Genomic DNA, 18,710 nt, shown 5'->3' with positions numbered 1-18,710 from the left:
GGGCTTGGAAACAATGCAGAGGTTAAGAGGTTCTGCAGACCTTTCCAGCAGGCTGCTCTCTCCTATGTGGTTGCTTCCCTCTGCCAGCTATGTCCTGCACCTGTCTGACCTAACACTGCTTGTAATACCATTTCTTTCCTGTGTGCTGCTCTCTGCATTGTGTCCACACACACTGAGGTTGCCCTATAATGACAGGCACAGGCGAAAACAGAATAATGTAATACTGATGTAAATGTTATTCGGTGCTTTACAAAAGAGAACGCGAGAGAGAGAGACACTACACGCAAAGGATGCAGTGCTTTGAAAAGTTATTTCTACCACTGCAACTGTTTCTCATCTGATTAATGATTAAGACAATACCAACTTTTTTCCCCCAACTGTTATCAAAGGAAGCATGAAGCTAAGTAAGAAGCAACTAAGATTCAAGTCTTACAGTCAGATTTCTGAAATAGGAAAAAACATGTAACAGCTGTCTTCCAGATTAACAGTACAGGGAAAAATCTGTAGCTTTACACAGCAGGAAGGCTGCTTTTGGTAAACAGTATCAGACAAGGTGTGGCCTGACAAGCAGGTGTGTTCTCTGACTGTCAACAAGTGATACCACAATGTGTGTAAGAGCAGGTTTGCTACCCGTCTGTCTACATTAACTATATTTACAAACACAGATGTCCAGCCTTTTCGTGTCTTAATAACAGCTTGCCCCAAAGCCTGTCCTTGTGTCCGCGTCTGGCCAGCGAGTGTCATTCAGCTCATGTGCTCTGCACTATAAGCCAGAGTCTATCCGTCTATCTTGGCTTGATTTTCAACAAGATACTGGATTGTCACAGTGGTGTCAAGGTCCAGGACTAGTCAATGCATATGTATTACTCATATTCATAATACTCCCTCCTGCTGTGTAGTTAAACACCGCCTTTCTGACACAGAATTTGACCGTAATACACAAGCGAGTCCACTTAAAGAAAGCTTTTTTCTGCATGCAGCCATATTTAGAGCATAGGATTGTCACCACGGATCAGATCTGGTTATAGTTTCTGTACAGTCTGTCAGATGATATCAGTCATAGGCCTGTTCTTGCTATAAGGACTGTAAGGTTGATATGAGGTCACTGATGCACACATGCCAACCTGAACCTCCCAACCGTCCCCACCCCTACTCCAACAGACACCTGCGCTTCTGGGGAAAAGATTCTATTTACTTTTATAAATGTGATTATTGCATAATTCCTTTTCACCCTTATCTAAATCCCCTGTATGGGTATATTTGAAATTCATTTTAAAAAAGAAAAAAAAAACTCTTTCTTGAGCACGTGGTTAGAGACAGCTACAAGTGAATATTAGTTTAATTCCCAGCAGAGGTATTTTGGATTTTAATAGGTCTTTTACCCTTTGAGCCTGACAGAATAGTTGGCTGATTGACTGCACAGACTAAGCCTGGATCCAGCCCCAGGCACCCGTCAGTGCTGTCTTTGCTCACTGACCACGTAGACATCTAAATTTTGTGAGAGTGGCAGTCATCTGCACAGAAGGCAGCTTTAGCACTGAGTACTCTAAATGAACTCAGCAATTTGTGGGCTGGAAAGCACTAATGTACAGTTACTTAGAGTGTGTGTAAAGTTATTAATATTTTGTTACAAGCCATTCTCTTGTTTTTCCATGAGCCACTGAGCCTCACTTGCTATTATACCACACTCCCATGTGATTACGGAAACTGTATCAGCAAATATACAACCCCTAGTCCTTCACCAAATATAGATAGCTTGAGGTTGCTATTGCAGTCAGAACACATTTTCTTTGGTGCTTATTGTTGCACCTTTATGATTAGAAGTTTATAGTACATAGTCACATTTGGTCTCCCATGTGCTGCAGCCACCTCTATAACTGCTATGAATGGCATTCCATCGGGGCAAGCAAGGCAGCAGTACTTTCCTTGTGAAATTTAAAAACGGACATCATTTAAAACCAACCAAAGTGAAAGAGATTTGTTGCCTTACATCTCAAATAAATGTTTCTTCCCTAAAGCATTTCATGTTGTCTGTTTGCATCCATCCTTTAAATTACTTCCATCTTGTGGCCACAGTTATTGCCTCCTGAAGTTAGCTTGACTCCGAGCCATTAGACTTTATAGTTTTTGTCATTTTTATGGATGTGTCTGTGCCCCATTAACAAAAGCTGGAACTTTTCTAGTTGAGAGGCAAAATATTTATGTTTATCCTTAGCTGTTTGCATGCAAAATGTGGATGGTTTTAGGCAGAAGACTGACAGGTCACCAGCATACTAGACAAGTTGTCTCTGGCTCTGCTTTCACTGCTATAATCGGTGCATCATTGCACAAAACAGTAGCAAGTAAATCACTGAACTATACTGTGATTAATCAAGAAGTAAGTTTTTCTTACTATCCACATTGGCTAACATGAGTGATGTAGAAGAAATTGTCCCATGAAGAAACATTTAATAACCCCTTTAGCACATTAGCAATAAAAGCCTTAAATGGAGAGAGCAATCATCAACTTTTACCATGTCTGGTTTAATAAAAAAGTTGAACAGACAAGTGCAGGTTCTGCCATCATCAGATTGGCATCTATGAAAAATAACTTGTTGACTGAATTACCAGTTGTTTTGATAAAATGCCGTAAGTTTTCATTCGTATTTTTAGTCCCCCTGTAAAGAGTGAACCTGCCAGGAACGTGTGTGCAGTAAGGTGAATGTGTCCGGGGAGAGTGCTACAAGATGCAGAGAGGGTGTCAGCATATAGGAATACAAGACATCTGGTTCAGTTTATCTCTTTGATGCATGGTCTCTGCTTGCCTTTATGTAAAAATCACTAGATGCTACTGACTGCTATTCATATAACAGCCCCACCTCCACCTACCATCCACATGTGGGTTCTGAGTTTACTTACATATAGGAGGGAAGTTATTGATAACTTTACTGGATATGATTCTGAAATAAAATAGTAAAATGAAAATGACTCAAATACTAGAAATGAATGGCGATGTGGAGCACCTATGGCTATAGTCCTTATTGCAGTGGCCCGGGTGCCTTCAACCAACCCCCATCTCTCCCCATTTTCCTGGCTGCTTTACAATATCCTATCTAAAAAAAAGGCCCAAATGCCTCATAAATATATTAAATACCAAGTACTTGAATGGAAAAAAAACTTAAATAAAGCAGTGTTTAATTTGAATAGAGCGGATTTTCTCAGAAAATGAAAATTTGTATGAAAAACAAAGTGCCAGTGACAGAATAAGGGCAGGCTAGATGACTGAGGCTGCCTTGGACAGTAAACACACCAACCACTGGAGACTTGGCCTCACTATTGTGCTGCCCTGGCCCATGCATGGGACTTATTGCATATCAAGTTACCATCAGCAGTAGAATTTAATGAATTGCCTGTGGTGTGCCTGTGGTGTGTGCGCGTGTGTCTATGTGGGTGTATTGGTGTGTGTGTATGCATGTGCATCAGTTACATGCACACACTTCGAAGTGCACACTTGCATGACAAATCAGCAACACCCTCAAACAGTGTGTGTCCAGAGGAAATGCATCAGCTCTTCTCTTCCTTTCTCTTCCTTTTTCCACTCCCAGCACCACAGCTCATCAGGGACTTATTGTACAGCACCAGCCTGTCTGTGTACTGCAGCAACATGAAGTGATCAGGAGAAACACTCACTCACAGAGACATAAAAACCTTTGTTCCCTTCAAAACATGGGAATCTTTGTCCCAGTGCAGACAACTCTAGAGAGTGATGCAGTGTTATTAGCATTCTGTGCCCACATGAATTTCTTTCTGTTGGGGGTGTATAAATATACACACTGGGCAGTAGCCATAGCAGTTATTGAATTGTAATCATTACTTGGTTGATTACAATTCCCCACTCTAAGCCTAGTGAGGTATAGTATAGTACTGTGAATATTTTCAGGAAATTCTCTTTCACTTGACAACAAATGCATCAGTTCTCTTGCAATACTATGGCAACACTAACCTCATAACTCGAGTTAAAAATGGTTTCTTCTGGGCATCCTATTGCCAACTTAAAAATCAGACCAGCATAAACAGATCAATAAATACTCAGAGGGTGTAAACAAATCAGTTGCTGGGTGTAGAATTGCGCCATCAGCTTTCCATTAGTCACGCCATCTCATATCTGATACTTTTTACTAATAGAGGCAGGCTGAAAATATTCAGTCTTCACCTTCACAGAGCTATCGCCAAGGATGCTGTTTTTCCTTAAGAAATGTAAAAACCTTTCAATCAGAGAGTTGGAGTTGTTTTGGGTTTCAAATGTCAGCACTTTATATTTGTGGAGGAGAGAGCATGAACCTCCCAGTTAAACACTGTATATAATTCTTCTGGTGATTTAGCCAAATGTTAATGGATATTGTTTACTGCCTCTACAAGTGCTGCCAAATCACATCCATTGAAAGTAGATATGCTGACTTAACGTAATTACGTTCCAGGAGCACTACCTCCTTTCATTTGATGTAAATATTGCAGATTTCACCCGTCTGAACTACAGCTGGTATGAGCAGACTAGATGTGAGCTAGCTGTGTAAAGTAAAATGAAAGCATACTGACCACTCACTAAAATATAATGCTGTGTCGCTTGAATTACAGCAGCTGTGTGTACATGTGCGTCTTTAGCCTCTGGCTCCACACCAAGACAATTTGGAGCGGAATACAGGCTGTTCCTGGACAGACAGCAAACTTAGGAGTGAATACGACTTTCTTGCAAACAACATAGATTGAGTGAAAGCAAACTAGCACATTCTTGACACGCTCTTTTAGTCGAGCATTAGCCCATTAGTGATTCACATGATACGCAATTCATCTTCAGTTGATGAAATCAAAGAGATACTACTGAGTAGAAAAAAAAGTAGTGTTTACTGTATAAAATTTGCAATGACACTAAATAGGCCTTTTATTTTAAATAGTTAAATAGTTGGTTATGGCCACTTACAACTATTTGTTATAATTATAGTGCTTAACTAGCTGTAGCTGAGTTTTTGGACTCCAATGCATAACCATTTGAGCTAAAAGTAAAACATTTCTGATTGAGAAAGACTGTAGCATGGAATAAAAAGCCCATATATACATTATAGGAGGTGACTGAACTAAAAAAGCCCTCTTTCTGTGTGAAATGAACATTAAAGCCAAAAGCAAGGAGTTTTACTGCCATTAATTGTCCACTATATTTAACAAAAATAGTAGTTAAGTTAAAGCTAAAAATAGAAAAAAACTACATTAAAAAAAATATAATGTTAATCACAGTACCCGACAACTATCTTTTTGTAAGCCGTAGCAGGGTTTTATGACTGCACTGCTAACACTTAGCCAATTTCATCTGACGGGTTTCATATTAATATGGCTGTCTGAGACCTTTAAAGAGAATCCCGAGTCAAATCCAGCTTTAAAAATATGTTTCCCTAATGTCACATTGGTGTTCTTTGCTTGAGTAGCTGCTCAGTTCGGGAACATGCACCTCGTTGGCAGCTGTCAGAAACTGTAGGATCAAGGAAGCTGCTGTATTTTAATCTAATGATGCAACAAGTTGTTTTGGTTTAACATTATACTAGTAACGTGTTATTAGTACACTGTATCACAGTGATCCAAGTTTTTTTCCCCCCTACAGAAGACGACTTGTTCATGTTTGTTGTCATTAATGTCAAACAGAGTGCAACACAGATGCAGAAGGCATTAGCTCTTTGCTGTTAGTGGGTCCCAAATTCCCCTTTTTATATTACTCGGGTGCTGATGTCTGTCGCAGAGCCATCAATATTATGCATTTTACTTTGTGGTGACCTAGTGGAGCATAGAAAAGACTTGACAAACAAGGGAGAAAGTAAGATGTGAGATTTTTATGAGTATAATACCGGATTATTTCACACCAAACATTACTGTATTATTGCCTGCATTTTTCTTCCATTTGAAATAAAAAGTCCTCTCAGATTAATAAAAATTATTTATAGTTTTAAAATGTGAATTTATGATTTGGTCTTTTCAGTTGCTCATACTTTAGTTAAGCGTCTGTACTTAGAAACATTATACATTTAGGCATTTATATTTATATTTATAAAGGCCCAGTCAATTTAAAAGAAAAAAATGTTTTTTTGTTTTGTTTTTGAGGCATTTTCATTACATGTCCCTACATGTCTCATAACAAATCTTTAAAGAATGCCAAACTGAAGCATTTCGTAACTTTTATCAGTAACATATCTCATCAGATATGTTAAAAAAAAAAAAAAAGTATGCCACGTCTCCTGGGTGATCCAGATGTTCTTCAGATAGGATACGATTGATCCTGTAACAAAAACCTTATGCTTCCTGTATAAGACTGATTGGTAAATCCTTTTATATATTATTTAAGTAGTTGCCACAATACATTTCCCCCCCAGTTTGGATAATTCTATTGTACAAAAATCAAGTGGTTCTCCATCTTCTTCATCTTCATCCGCTTTGTCCGGGGCCGGGTCGCGGGGGCAGCAGCCTAAGCAAAGAGGCCCAGACCTCCCTCTCCCCAGCCACCTCCTCCAGCTTATCCGGGGGAATACCAAGGCGTTCCCAGGCCAGCTGAGAGATATAATCTCTCCAGCGTGTCCTGGGTCTGCCCCGGGGCCTCCTCCCGGTGGGACATGCCTGGAACACCTCACCCAGGAGGCGCCCAGGGGGCATCCTTGTCAGATGCCCGAACCACCTCAGCTGGCTCCTTTCGATGTGGAGCAGCAGCTGCTCTACTCTGAGCCCCTCCCGGATGGCCGAACTTCTCACCCTATCTCTAAGGGAGAGGCCAGCCACCCTTCGGAGGAAGCTCATTTCTGCCGCTTGTATCCGCGATCTCGTTCTTTCGGTCACTACCCACAGCTCGTGGCCATAGGTGAGGGTAGGGACGTAGATCGACCGGTAAATTGAGAGCTTCACTTTTACACTCAGCTCCCTCTTCACCATGACAGATCGGTGCAGCGTCCGCATTACTGCAGCTGCAGCCCCAATCCGTCTGTCGATCTCCGGCTCCCTTCTCCCATCACTCGCGAACAAGACCCCGACATTACTTGAACTCCTCCACTTGGGGCAGGAACTCATCCCCGACCCGGAGTGGGCACTCCACCCTTTTCCGGCTGAGAACCATGGCCTCAGATTTGGAGGTGCTGATCCTCATTCCCGCTGCTTCACATTCGGCTGCGAACCGTTCCAGTGCGAGCTGGAGGCCCTCACCCGATGAAGCCAACAGAACCACATCATCTGCAAAAATCAGAGATGAGATTCTGAGGCCACCAAAGCGAAAGCCCTCCGCCACTTGGCTGCGCCTAGAAATCCTGTCCATAAAAATTATGAACAGAACCGGAGACAAAGGGCAGCCCTGGCGGAGCCCATCACCCACCAGGAACGAGTCCGACTTATTGCCGGCAATGCGAACCAAGTTCTTGCAACGGTTGTATAGGGATCGAATGGCCCGTAGCAATGGGCCAGACACCCCATATTCCCGCAACACCTCCCACAGGACACCCCGAGGGACACGGTCGAATGCCTTCTCCAAGTCCACAAAACACATGTAGACTGGTTGGGCAAACTCCCATGCACCCTCAAGTATCCTGGAGAGGATAAAGAGCTGGTCCAGTGTTCCGCGACCAGGATGAAAACCGCATTGTTCCTCCTGTATCCGAGGTTCGACTAACGGACGAACTCTCCTTTCCAGCACCCTGGCATAGACTTTCCCAGGGAGGCTGAGGAGTGTGATCCCCCTGTAGTTGGAACACGCCCTCCGGTCCCCTTTCTTAAAGATGGGGACCACCACCCCGGTCTGCCAGTCCACAGGTACTGCCCCTGATCTCCACGCAACATTGCAGAGGCGTGTCAACCAGGACAGCACTACAACGTCCAGAGCCTTCAGGAACTCGGGGCGGACCTCGTCAACACCAGGGGCTCTGCCACCAAGGAGTTGTGGTTCTCTCATTCTTAAATTAGGAAGTGATGTGACGGGAAGATGCACTGAGGACCCTATTAAATGACAGGTGACTGACAGACTGACATGGGATCAGTCTTTGTACAAAAATCAAATACAGCTGTGCAGGGATTTAAACCTCACTGGTACAGAGTAAATAACATTACTGATGATTAGTTAACAATGTATATCCGCATCAATACTGCAGCAAAAGGAAGGCGTATAAAGAGGGGAGGATAGAGCCCGAGAGGAACGACTGGAGACATGAAAAGCAAAAACACGAAGGAGGGATAAGAAGAAATATGGGTCAGACCGAGAAAGACAGGGAAGGCTCAATGTAAATCAGAATGTGTAAACATGTACAGGCCTAATCTCATTATCCCTCATCCTCCTGGGCCTGTGATCAGATGCTTGATTAAAGCAGGAGATGAAAGAAGAGAGGTAGAGGACAGAGATGGAGGTAGGTGGGAAGGAAAGAAAATACGGGATGCCTAAAACAGACCGAGTATCCTTTGGAGAAGAAATAAATTGCAAATCGCACTGTTTTGAGTTACAATAAATATAAAACAAATATAAAGACTGCAGTAAAGATTGCAGTGTGTAGTATGCATTAAAAGCAGTGTAGCATTTACTGACACAAAGGAAGGCATTTTCAGGTGACCTGAAAAAAAAATTAGCTGTATATTAAAGCAAATGATGCTGCATTACATGGCATTTGAGGGTAATATATCAGAATTACTACATACGTGTGGACTAAATGATTTTTTAAAAGAAAATTTGTAAAATTGTGGCCATTGTTAACAGAGTAAATGGAGTATGACCATAAAAACATCTTAAAATTTTCAGCATTAATGTTAAAAAAGACATCTATATAAACAAATAATGTTGAAAAGTGTTGTTATTGCTTGATTTGCTAGAGAAGATAGCCAGAGATAATGTTTACACCCAATTCATGACTGATCCTGCATTTCATCCTTTTTTATAATTAATGACTGTCCTCTAAATGGTTATACAGTAGGTCTTAAGGCCTGTTACAGTCTCCATGTTTGAGAAACTATGCGACTCTGAGTTCCGATTGCTGCAGATTTTGTCATCAGATGGTGAGTGCGAGGCTCAGTGCGGGCATTCGCATGCCTGCCAAGTTTTTGCAACTACGCAAACATGCCTGTTTATACACTACACTGCACTACAACACACCCACTACACAATCAGGCATACAGGAATTACTTGTACATAGTGTCTACTATTGCTGTCTTCACCTTTGTCGGCAAAAGAGTATAATCCCTGTTTAGAACAAAAGCAATTCCCCTCAGTAACTGTGAAGTAAACTCTATGAGGAAATATAATATAATATAAATATAGTTCCACTACGACTCTAAAAAATGCAGGTGTAGTAGTGGAAAGGAAATCCCCGACAACCACTAGACTTTTTTTTTATTCCTATTCCACACTCACTTTCAGTATTGCCTAATTTTTAGCTAAGCAGCAAATGATTTAATTGCTTTCTAAAGATTTTGTGTGTGTGTTTCCAAACATCATAAACTGTGATGTGTGCGTACTGGGGTACTTTTTAGTTACGTGAGCAGAAATCAACACATAGTTTGTATCCTGAGAAAAAACCCAAACCAAATCCTTTCTCTCTAGCAGATAATTTCCTTTTTTTTATTAAACTTTTTTTTAAATTTAAAAGGCAATATTAATATTAAAATTAAACGGGTATTATGTGTTACAAGGGCTATATCCAACACAGTGTTATTTTTCAGTAAAATTACTAGAAACCTTTGCAAGAGCACAGCCCATTTAAATTTAATTCCAGTGAACCATTAAAACTGCATTTACAATTCAGACATTCTCCCGCAGAGAGTTCACCTTCACACACACACACACACACACACACACACACACACACACACACACACACACACACACACACACACACACACACACACACGTTTATAAATGAGTAGAAAATTTATTTAAAAAAATAAATAATCAAGTGCTCTGAGTTATTGAATGTGGGCCAGTAAGCTAGTGGCATTTCACACTTGAAATACTTCCTCATTCTGTTAGAGCAGACACCATGAAATAGCCTATAAAGGTGTTGTCAAAACAGAGTCTAACCTGCTCTTAAACTGCATGCAGTACTGTTACAGTAACTCTAGACACATCAAATGACAACTTAATTTCAGGTGTGGGCAAAGATTTCTTGAGCACTGTTCATCTGGGCCGCCCTTAAGTAGCTTTCCTTCCCATCTTCTTTTTGCCTGGCTTGCTTTGAAATGCTGATACCATCCTCAACTTTTCCACTTATTCAACCTTTTTCTTTCCTGCTGATTTTCTGATCCATTTTCGTCTTCACACCTCATCATCCAATTCAAGCCAAGATCCCCACACTTCTCCTTTTCCTTTTCCCCCCTACCCTCATCCCTTCTTCGCTCGGTGGACCAGCACAGCTCTTCATTAAAACAGATGTCAGGCATCTGTCAACATCCAGGCCAGTCTTGGCATGATTGATTTTTGGCCCACCTGCGTCTTTCGTAATGACCAACTGTCAGTTGTTTTACTGCCCGCACTGCCTTGCCTTAGTATTGCCTGTCACTGAGGCTAAATCTCTCAGCCCAGACCCACAGGGCATTATCTATTTGTCCTCAGATAAAATTTATGTAGGTACACCAAAGAACCAGCCTCTTTCCTACAATCACATTGTCTTTAAGGATGGTTATATCTGGGACATAAATCGCTTGCATTCTGTCAGTAAACCTAATATACGGCATACTTTAAGTTTCAATTATTTTGAAACAATGAGTTTTTGGACAGAAGCTTATAAATGTTTGGGCTTGCAATGTGTGTTCAGACGCTGAGGCTTCAGACGGTCTAGAGCAGAATGAAATGGCGACACAATAGAGCACTGACAAGACACATTTTCTGTGTGGCAACATATTCTCCTTTTTAACTTTCATGCTTTTAATTTTTTATTTGAAAATTCATTTACCCACTCGAGTTCTTAAGGAGGCAGACAGCTAAATAAATAAATTACATTTTTTAAAAACCACAAACAATTACCCCAATAAACAACCGGTGATAGATTTAGGCAATTCATAACAGCTGTTATTTCTGTCCAGTTGTATTACAGTAGTTGTACACAGCTGAATATCTCTGGACTGCAGAATATGTATAGCGAAGTTGCTGACAAGTGAACTTTAAATAAATAAGAGGGACAAGTTTGAAGATCTAATGTTTTTACGATGTAACTATAGCTTTATAGTTCATCCAGCATGAAAAGTGTGCTTGCTCAAGTACATAGCATGGAGCTGAGCAATAGGCTGATAGCTAAGACTGATGTCAACATTATACGGTGCTGCAGTACAATATAATTAGGTATTATTCCAGAGGAAAACGGCTTAATTTTGCCTTCATAAACTAGTTTTCCTAATTTGAGAACTATTTTCTATACACATTTAAACTCTACTGCATCCTTCGATTCGATGTGAGAAAGAGCAAGATTTCTTATACTGTAGCAAACCCATAAAACAAAGTCCAAACTAATCAATCAGGGCACAAATCTCAACTTGAACAGTAAATTTGATCAAGACATTTAAATTTGACCTTGCGGGAATTTGTTTCGGGCACAAGATGTAACTTCTTGAGTTGAGTTCAGACTTCAGTGTGACTCCAAAACATCAGATGATGAAAAACATGTCAGGAAACCTTATAAAAAAGCTTCATGTCCTGTGGCAGCGTCCAGACTGAGTGAAGATGTATAACAGCAGCTTCAAACTAGAGACAGAGTAAAAGAAGGGGCGCATCACTTCCTCTAGCTGTACTCACCTGGATGTCAAGCTTTTTTGATGATGTACAGAAACAATGTACAGCTTCCACATCTGGAACCCAGGCAAGTCTGAGGATTCTACTCTCTATTTATCGTTTCGTCACCCTTTTCCTCTTCTTCCCTTCCTTTCGTTCCCTTCTTGCTTTCTTAATCTCCTCTCCTTGCCCTCTTTCTTTCCATCTGCCTGGCAGGAGCAACTCAGAGTCCATGGAGAGCAGGGATGCAGCAGAAGGCATCTTTGAAAGAGAGCTCTGGCTACAGACCTTTCATCTAGTGCTATACCTGGCCAAGGCAGGCTGCAGGGTACCTTGGCTGTCAGAAGACATACACTCGATGAGGGAGGGCGGATGAGACAAGAGGAAAGGGAGAGGAATAAATGTAATAAGATAAGATAACCTTTATTAGTCCCACACGTGGGAAATTTGTTTTGTCACAGCAGGAAGTGGACAGTGCAAAAGTTATGACGCAAAAATTAGAATACAATAAGAATAAATACAGTACACAGCTGTACAGAATAGAATAAAAATAATATACTATATACAGTAGAATAAAATAGAATAAAAATATACAATAAGATAAAAATAGAATACGAATGCTATATACAACTGAGTAAAAATACAACGATGCCAGAAAAGATTATTGCACTTAGTGTTATTGCACATGTGTGGATGTGTGTGTTTGTTGTTGGAAGAGAAACAGGCAAGCAAAGTCTAAAAAGAAAAAAAAATGTAGTTTTAATAATATATTTATGATTTTGTCAAGCCCGCAAACATGAGAACGAAATAAGGATGAGTGAGGAATAGACATCAGAGGAAAAATGGGGAGAGCAGACAAGAGGGACTCAAAAGTAGAGCAGAATGATGAGAGACTGGACTCCTGCGGTTCAAACATCTCACCCAAATTTCGTTCTTTCACCTGAAAGTCAAAACCACTGAAAGTGCTTTTATTTGACTTTTGAATATTACTGTAATCACAGGCTCTTATTTCACTAAAAATATCAAAATGTAATAAATAAAATCGAATAACCTTATGAGATGTGTTAATTGGGGTTATTAATGCAGTAGCAGTTGGATCAGTTTTTAAATGTTAGGTATATGGTGCTGTGTAAAAATCTACATAATAACCAGCCAACCAAAGAAATAGTGTGCTAGGTGGATGGAGAGACGACAAAGGAGGAAACAGGCAGCTATTAAATGCTCCAGGGAGACTAGCCAGGTACTCCCAGTTGAACTGATTAACTCCGCCTACCAGGAAGCTACAAGGCAACACAGAGGGACAAACTGGGGGAAACATACTGCAGACCCAGCCAGGGCAGAGCGCCGTCACAGTGAGTTAAAGGTTGAAAGTTGATAGAGGTGTAAACACTATGTCAGAGTAAGGGACTGCACTGAAATGACTGCTGTTCATTCAGAACCTAGACTCTGTGCTGAACAGACCATCACACATTTGGCACTGTTATGGTCTACATTATTTCAGCCTGCCACTGCTTGGCCTCTTGCATCTGCTGCAGAGTATGTCTCCTTGACAGGCAAAGACTGAGTGCTTAGAGAGTGTGTTACCACGACAGGAGGCAAGTGGGGAGAAGGGTAGTTAATGTGTGTGTGCTTTTGAGAGCTTATGTGTGTAAAATTCTTCTAAAAACAGGCTGCATGTTTCTTTTGGTAAGGCACATAATAACTCAAAAGCCTTCCTTTGACAGCAACTGTCTATAGCCGTGAAAGACCGTGAGTTTGACAAATGGATTCTCTTATAGCCGTCTACCTGGTTCTGCATGGGGAAATCAGACAAGAATGCTGCAAGGCAGCACTGTCCTTAGTCCTAAATGCCATGTCTGGGAACACAGACGAGGATCATTACTGAGCTGGACCGTGTAGTTAAAGCTGACAAAATGTCGTTTACCTCAGACATAGCCAGCCCTCTCAATTGTCTGTATCAAAGAGGAGAAAATGGAAATGTGTCTTTTAAGTCAGAAGGTATTTAAAGTGTAATCTGTTCTTGAGAGGTCATCATTAAACAAACAGTGTTTGCCGACAGAAAAAAGTCTGGCTTTCCATACTTTTTATCTCTCTGTTCCTCCTCCCCTTTGTATCAAAGACAACCTTGGACAGGATCATATTAAATGCTTCACATCAAACGACAGGGTAACCATGGAAGCCAATCTGTTTCATAAGTAAAAAAAAAATCCTTACAGAAGCAGATTTTTTGTGTTTGCACCACTCTGTGAAGCCTTACAAGCCTAAGGACAGCAATAAATAAACATTTTAAGTGAAAATTTGTGCTCAACCACCAATGTTCTATAATCTTTCCAACTGATGGAGAAAAAGGGTCTATATCAAAATACCTGTGATTCCTGAGATGTAAAGCTTTTGTTTGCAATGGAAATACAGAGATTTTCTGAAAATACAAATCTTTTGACATGTTCTTTTACACAAAGCAGCTCTTCTTTTTTTTTTTTTACAATGAATTATTAAAGAAAAGCCTGTAAAATGAAACTGAAAAATTCATTAAAGACAAATCTTGCTACTGGTGCAAAAAACCTCTCATATCCCTCCCTTTAAAACTATTCTTCAACACCAGCGTGGGAGAACTGCATTTCCACTTAAACTGTGTATAATGAAATTAAGATGCTTCACCATTCCAAACACTAGAGAATTTTATAAATGCAGTATTAATCCACCGGGGGAAGTTATGTGCTGTTAGCTGCTTTTGTCATGAGAATATGCGCTAGGGAAACCCAGTCGACCGGTTTTAAATTACTTGAGTCTGAGGAGGGAATCTAACAAGGCCCCAGACTTCAGCTCCAGTCCAACAAGTGCATTATGTTTTCACTTGGTGGGGGGGCTGAGATGGCTGCCAGGCTGCCAGGCTCTCGGGCAGGGTGGCAGCTTAACAAGGAAAACCATTTAAGACATGAATGAACACATCCTCTGAAAACACATGTCAGCTTTAGCCAGTATTTTGAGTCAGCATGGCTTCTCTATTGTGTGTTTGATTCTTAATAATGACCTCGGTGTCACTTCTCTCTCTTTTAAATCCTCTACCTGAGCAAACCTAGAAGGAGAGAACAGGCGCTCAACAGCTGAAAAGAATGTCTAATGCTGTTATGAAAACATAACACAGCACTCACTTCTTATAGGTCAAAGTGAAGTTGAGGTAACGGTTCTTCGACAGAAAAGACAGAAAGGTAAGAATAAAGGCAAGGGCTTTAATAAACAGATAATTGCCTACGGATTCCTAGCACTTGGCTAGAATGACAGAGAGCTGCTGACAGAGATGTGGGTTCGGGTTGGCGAGTGAGAATCACGAGAAAAGATCTTGGATAGTGGAGTTAAAAATAGAGCATGAAGTGGAGGAGGGAGAGGAAGCGGGGAGGGGGACGTACCTGTGGGCTTGGAGGCAGCCTAGTTAGCAATGAGCAGCACCACTGTGGACGTTGATGGGCTTGAGGAGACAAAGAGCAGGGGGGGGGACAAGTGTGGGGTTGTGAAAGATGGGGAGAAATGGAAAAGGAGAGGAAAGGATGAGCATAAAATAAGGGGAATATTAGGCAACAGACAATGAGCAGGATACAGAAAGGAATAGGGGGGTTGGGGAAGGTAACGAGAAAACAAGTCAGATTAGCATGAAACCCCTTTTCTGAGTCAGAAACAGACAATAATTTCACAGTAGGCTGCGGATAGAAGCAGGATTGGCAATAGTCTGCAACTGATGCACACACACAAGCACAAATTGCAGATGATAGTGCTGGAGATTCCATAATGAATTCTTCCAGCAGCTACACATTTATATAAACAATACAGCCTTATTGATTAATGCATTATTTCATGGCATGTTGCCTACTATCTAAGAAACAGTCACTCCTAAATAAGGTAGCCCTCCAAGTTTTTGGCTTTGTGCTTATTCCGTTTAAGATAGATGAACGGGCCTGTAAAGTCATTTTCACAGACGGTTGTTGCTTCTCTGTCGCCACTTTCCTTCAAACATTCAGACAACACCACAAGTGTTCATGTTTCTCTAACACCAGATCTTATTTAAGTTTTTGTGTCTGCCTAGCAGTCTGTGTTGCTTAGGCCTCGCCACACTCAGTCATTAGTAGACAGTTCATTTAAACGATTGCACATGGTGACTGTAATCTGGATTCAAGATGATAACACTTCATCTAGACAAACAATTGAGCCATCGGGTTCTTTACAAATTAGACGCGCGTTAAATCAAGTGCTACAAGTTTTTAAAAAGGACCTCACGTTTTATTAAAAAATTGAATACTCATCGTGCACATGCTGAAATTATTAACAGACCTGAAGAGATTTGCTCAAAGCTTCTGGTAAGCCACCTGTCATAATTTCAGATTTCATATAAATAAATAACAACAATTCAACAGAGATGTGGCTTTAGAGAAGCTAGACAAATATTGACACCAGGAGGTAGTGAAAGAAAAAAAAGGCAACAGTCTCATCATGGGCAATTGATGTATTGCATTGTTTACTTCAGGGCTAGCCAGGTGCAGCGTTACGTTTTTGTCAGGGAGATCTAATCTGAGAAAACAGAACACATGGCCCATCATTTGGTTCCTAATAAGCTATTGTTCCCATTGTTCAGGAGGGATTCCAGTGAGTCATATATGAGCGACAGAAAGGGGACTTGGCAGGAGAAACTGTGCTGAGCAGCTGTATTGAAAACATCTTGGGATTTCAAAGCCTAGAATGTGGATTCTGAAGATTTTGTAATAACAAGAAAATTAAGAATTAATAGATTATAAATATATAAAAGAAAATACTGCTGATCCAAATCTTGTAGATGCTCAATGTATCACAAGAACTGATAGTGATGCTCATTTTCCCCCCTCATATCTCAGTCACTTAAACACATTTATACAGTGAGTAAAATATTAAAAAAAAACCCTGCCTTATCTCAATGACAAGAACATAATGAGATTCAGAGTAACTATTCTAAAAACCTGGATACACGTGTATCCACTTACTTGTCGATTAGATTTATTTGCTGCAGCCTGAATAATGAATTATGGTTATAAATCACTCTGAAAGCATTCATTAGTTCTCAATACAGCTTATTATTGAGCATAACAAATTAACATGAGGTACGCTAACAAAACCACAGTTAATTATGGACAGTGTGACAATATCTCCTCCCAGTGTTGCCTACCACCACCACTTCCTTTTGATGTGCATCAATCTGCAATGATTTACCTTATTGTTTACCTTAGAAGAAACAATAAGCACCGAACAGGCCTGCTAATTGCCTTCAAAGTGATACTACGAGCTTTCATCTCCTTTCAATTCCGTATGAGTCATCATTAGTTGCATAATTAAATTAAAAAAAAAAAAAAAAAAGGGCAACATTTTTTGTGAGTATTTGTTTTAACATGTACAGAGAGATACGCATCGAAGCCAAGCCAATTTAAATATTGTGGGAATGAGTAAATAGTGGAAACACTGAAATCCCTTACAAACCTTACACTGTTGAGCAAATGTGAAAAACAACATTTGCGTTGCAATAGCTGAAGACAGTCGACATTTATTTTGTAAAGAGTCAAATTGCGCACACTTCCCTGGATGTTTATGCTATTTGGAGTTCATTAACATGAACATTATTCTGTTAAAATATAATAATTAGCACTCACTTTCACACTCGTAAATGCAAGCTTAGAGTCTATATGTGCAAAAATTAACCATCTGCTACAGCTACTTAACTGTGGCTGAGAATCGCCTACATTTACATGGATGAGAAGGATTTATTATTTTAACAGCTTCAGTGCACAGTAGCTGTTGCACAATAAATAAATAAATGTGGTAGCACTGGAGTTTTCCTCTGGCCAAATAATACCCACTTACAATGAATGACAGTAGTGCATAAGTAGCACAATATTCAAATCTTGTGCAGCCTTAGGTGGTGTAGAAACTAAGTGCAACAGATGTAATTAAGACATAAAAACAATGGAAGAAATTGACACTGATGTATAATTTTCATTCAACATGCCTTCTCAGCTAACGCAAAACTTTAATGGGATGTTTTTGTGACTGCAAAAAAGGTTTATGAAAAACCCTTTCTGCTGTACGATTTATATGCTAATTTATATCATTGGCAAGCAAATCCTGGAATATACAACTGATTGATAATATCCAGTTATCCTTACATTTTCTCTATGCATCCAAAGTTTTGGGTTGCAATAGCAGCTGACTAGGACACTTAGTCTTTTACTCATCATGGGCATGAATGCCACTGTAATTTGGGGGTTTGGATTATTTAATTGTACTGCTCTTTTCCCAGGCTGAAATGATTGTATATATATCCTCAATAATTTTAAAAATTAAGAATTTGGGGCACAACTTTGAAGTTATTTTGGATTTTCCCCAATCCATACACAGTAAAAAGTCTACATAGACCATTATTAAAATTTGGTTAAATGACCTTGACCAGACTCTTTTGGTTTCAATCACCAACCTTTTGGCATCTTGGCTTAATATTTTATCACTCTTCTTGACAGACATTTTATATTTTGTTTACATTAATTGGACTGTCTTTTAAGCACTTGATGCAAATTTTCAGTAAGGTTAAAGTTGAGGCTTTGGGAAAGCTGAATATTAGTCTGCTTAATTCATTCCAAAACCAGTTTTAATGTGTGTTTGGGATCATTGTCGTGTTGGAACACCAACTGTATCCAAGTTTCAGACCAACTTAAGCAAAACTGCTCCATTGCATGACCCTACCACCATACTGGTCAGTTGGTACAGTGCTCATAGGTTTGAAAGCCTCTTTGTCTTATTTAAACATTTCTCTTTTCTCCAGGAGGCATTTGGCTCATCCATGTGAGCAGCTGAAAATTTCAGTTGAGCTTGAAGGTTTATTTTGGAGCAGGTGCTTCCTGGCCCCCTCTCCATCCATGCCAAAGCAAAACTGGCTTCACTTCCAGTCTCCAGGTTCCTG

At 40.2% G+C, this 18,710-nt stretch overlaps 1 protein-coding gene across 3 annotated transcripts in view; it reads right to left on the bottom strand.

Moving 5' to 3' along the window:
- Nucleotides 1–18,710, bottom strand: part of mid2 (midline 2) — a 163,719-nt gene that overhangs the window by 110,846 nt on the left and 34,163 nt on the right. The window contains exon 2 of one of the 3 annotated variants that reach the window (XM_085430977.1): nt 15,148–15,206. The exons of the other annotated variants lie outside the window; for them this stretch is intronic. The gene's annotated coding sequence lies outside the window, so the exon portion shown is untranslated. The remainder of the gene's footprint in view (nt 1–15,147; nt 15,207–18,710) is intronic. 3 annotated transcript variants of the gene reach the window in all.

Source organism: Copadichromis virginalis, linkage group LG2 (assembly GCF_057382275.1).
Source record: "Copadichromis virginalis isolate Kocher_CV1m ecotype Utaka linkage group LG2, C_Virginalis_male_GT1.1, whole genome shotgun sequence".
Classification (NCBI taxonomy): domain Eukaryota; kingdom Metazoa; phylum Chordata; class Actinopteri; order Cichliformes; family Cichlidae; genus Copadichromis; species Copadichromis virginalis.
Note: the sequence above shows the minus strand (reverse complement) of the source record. Positions and strands in the feature narration are given on the sequence as shown.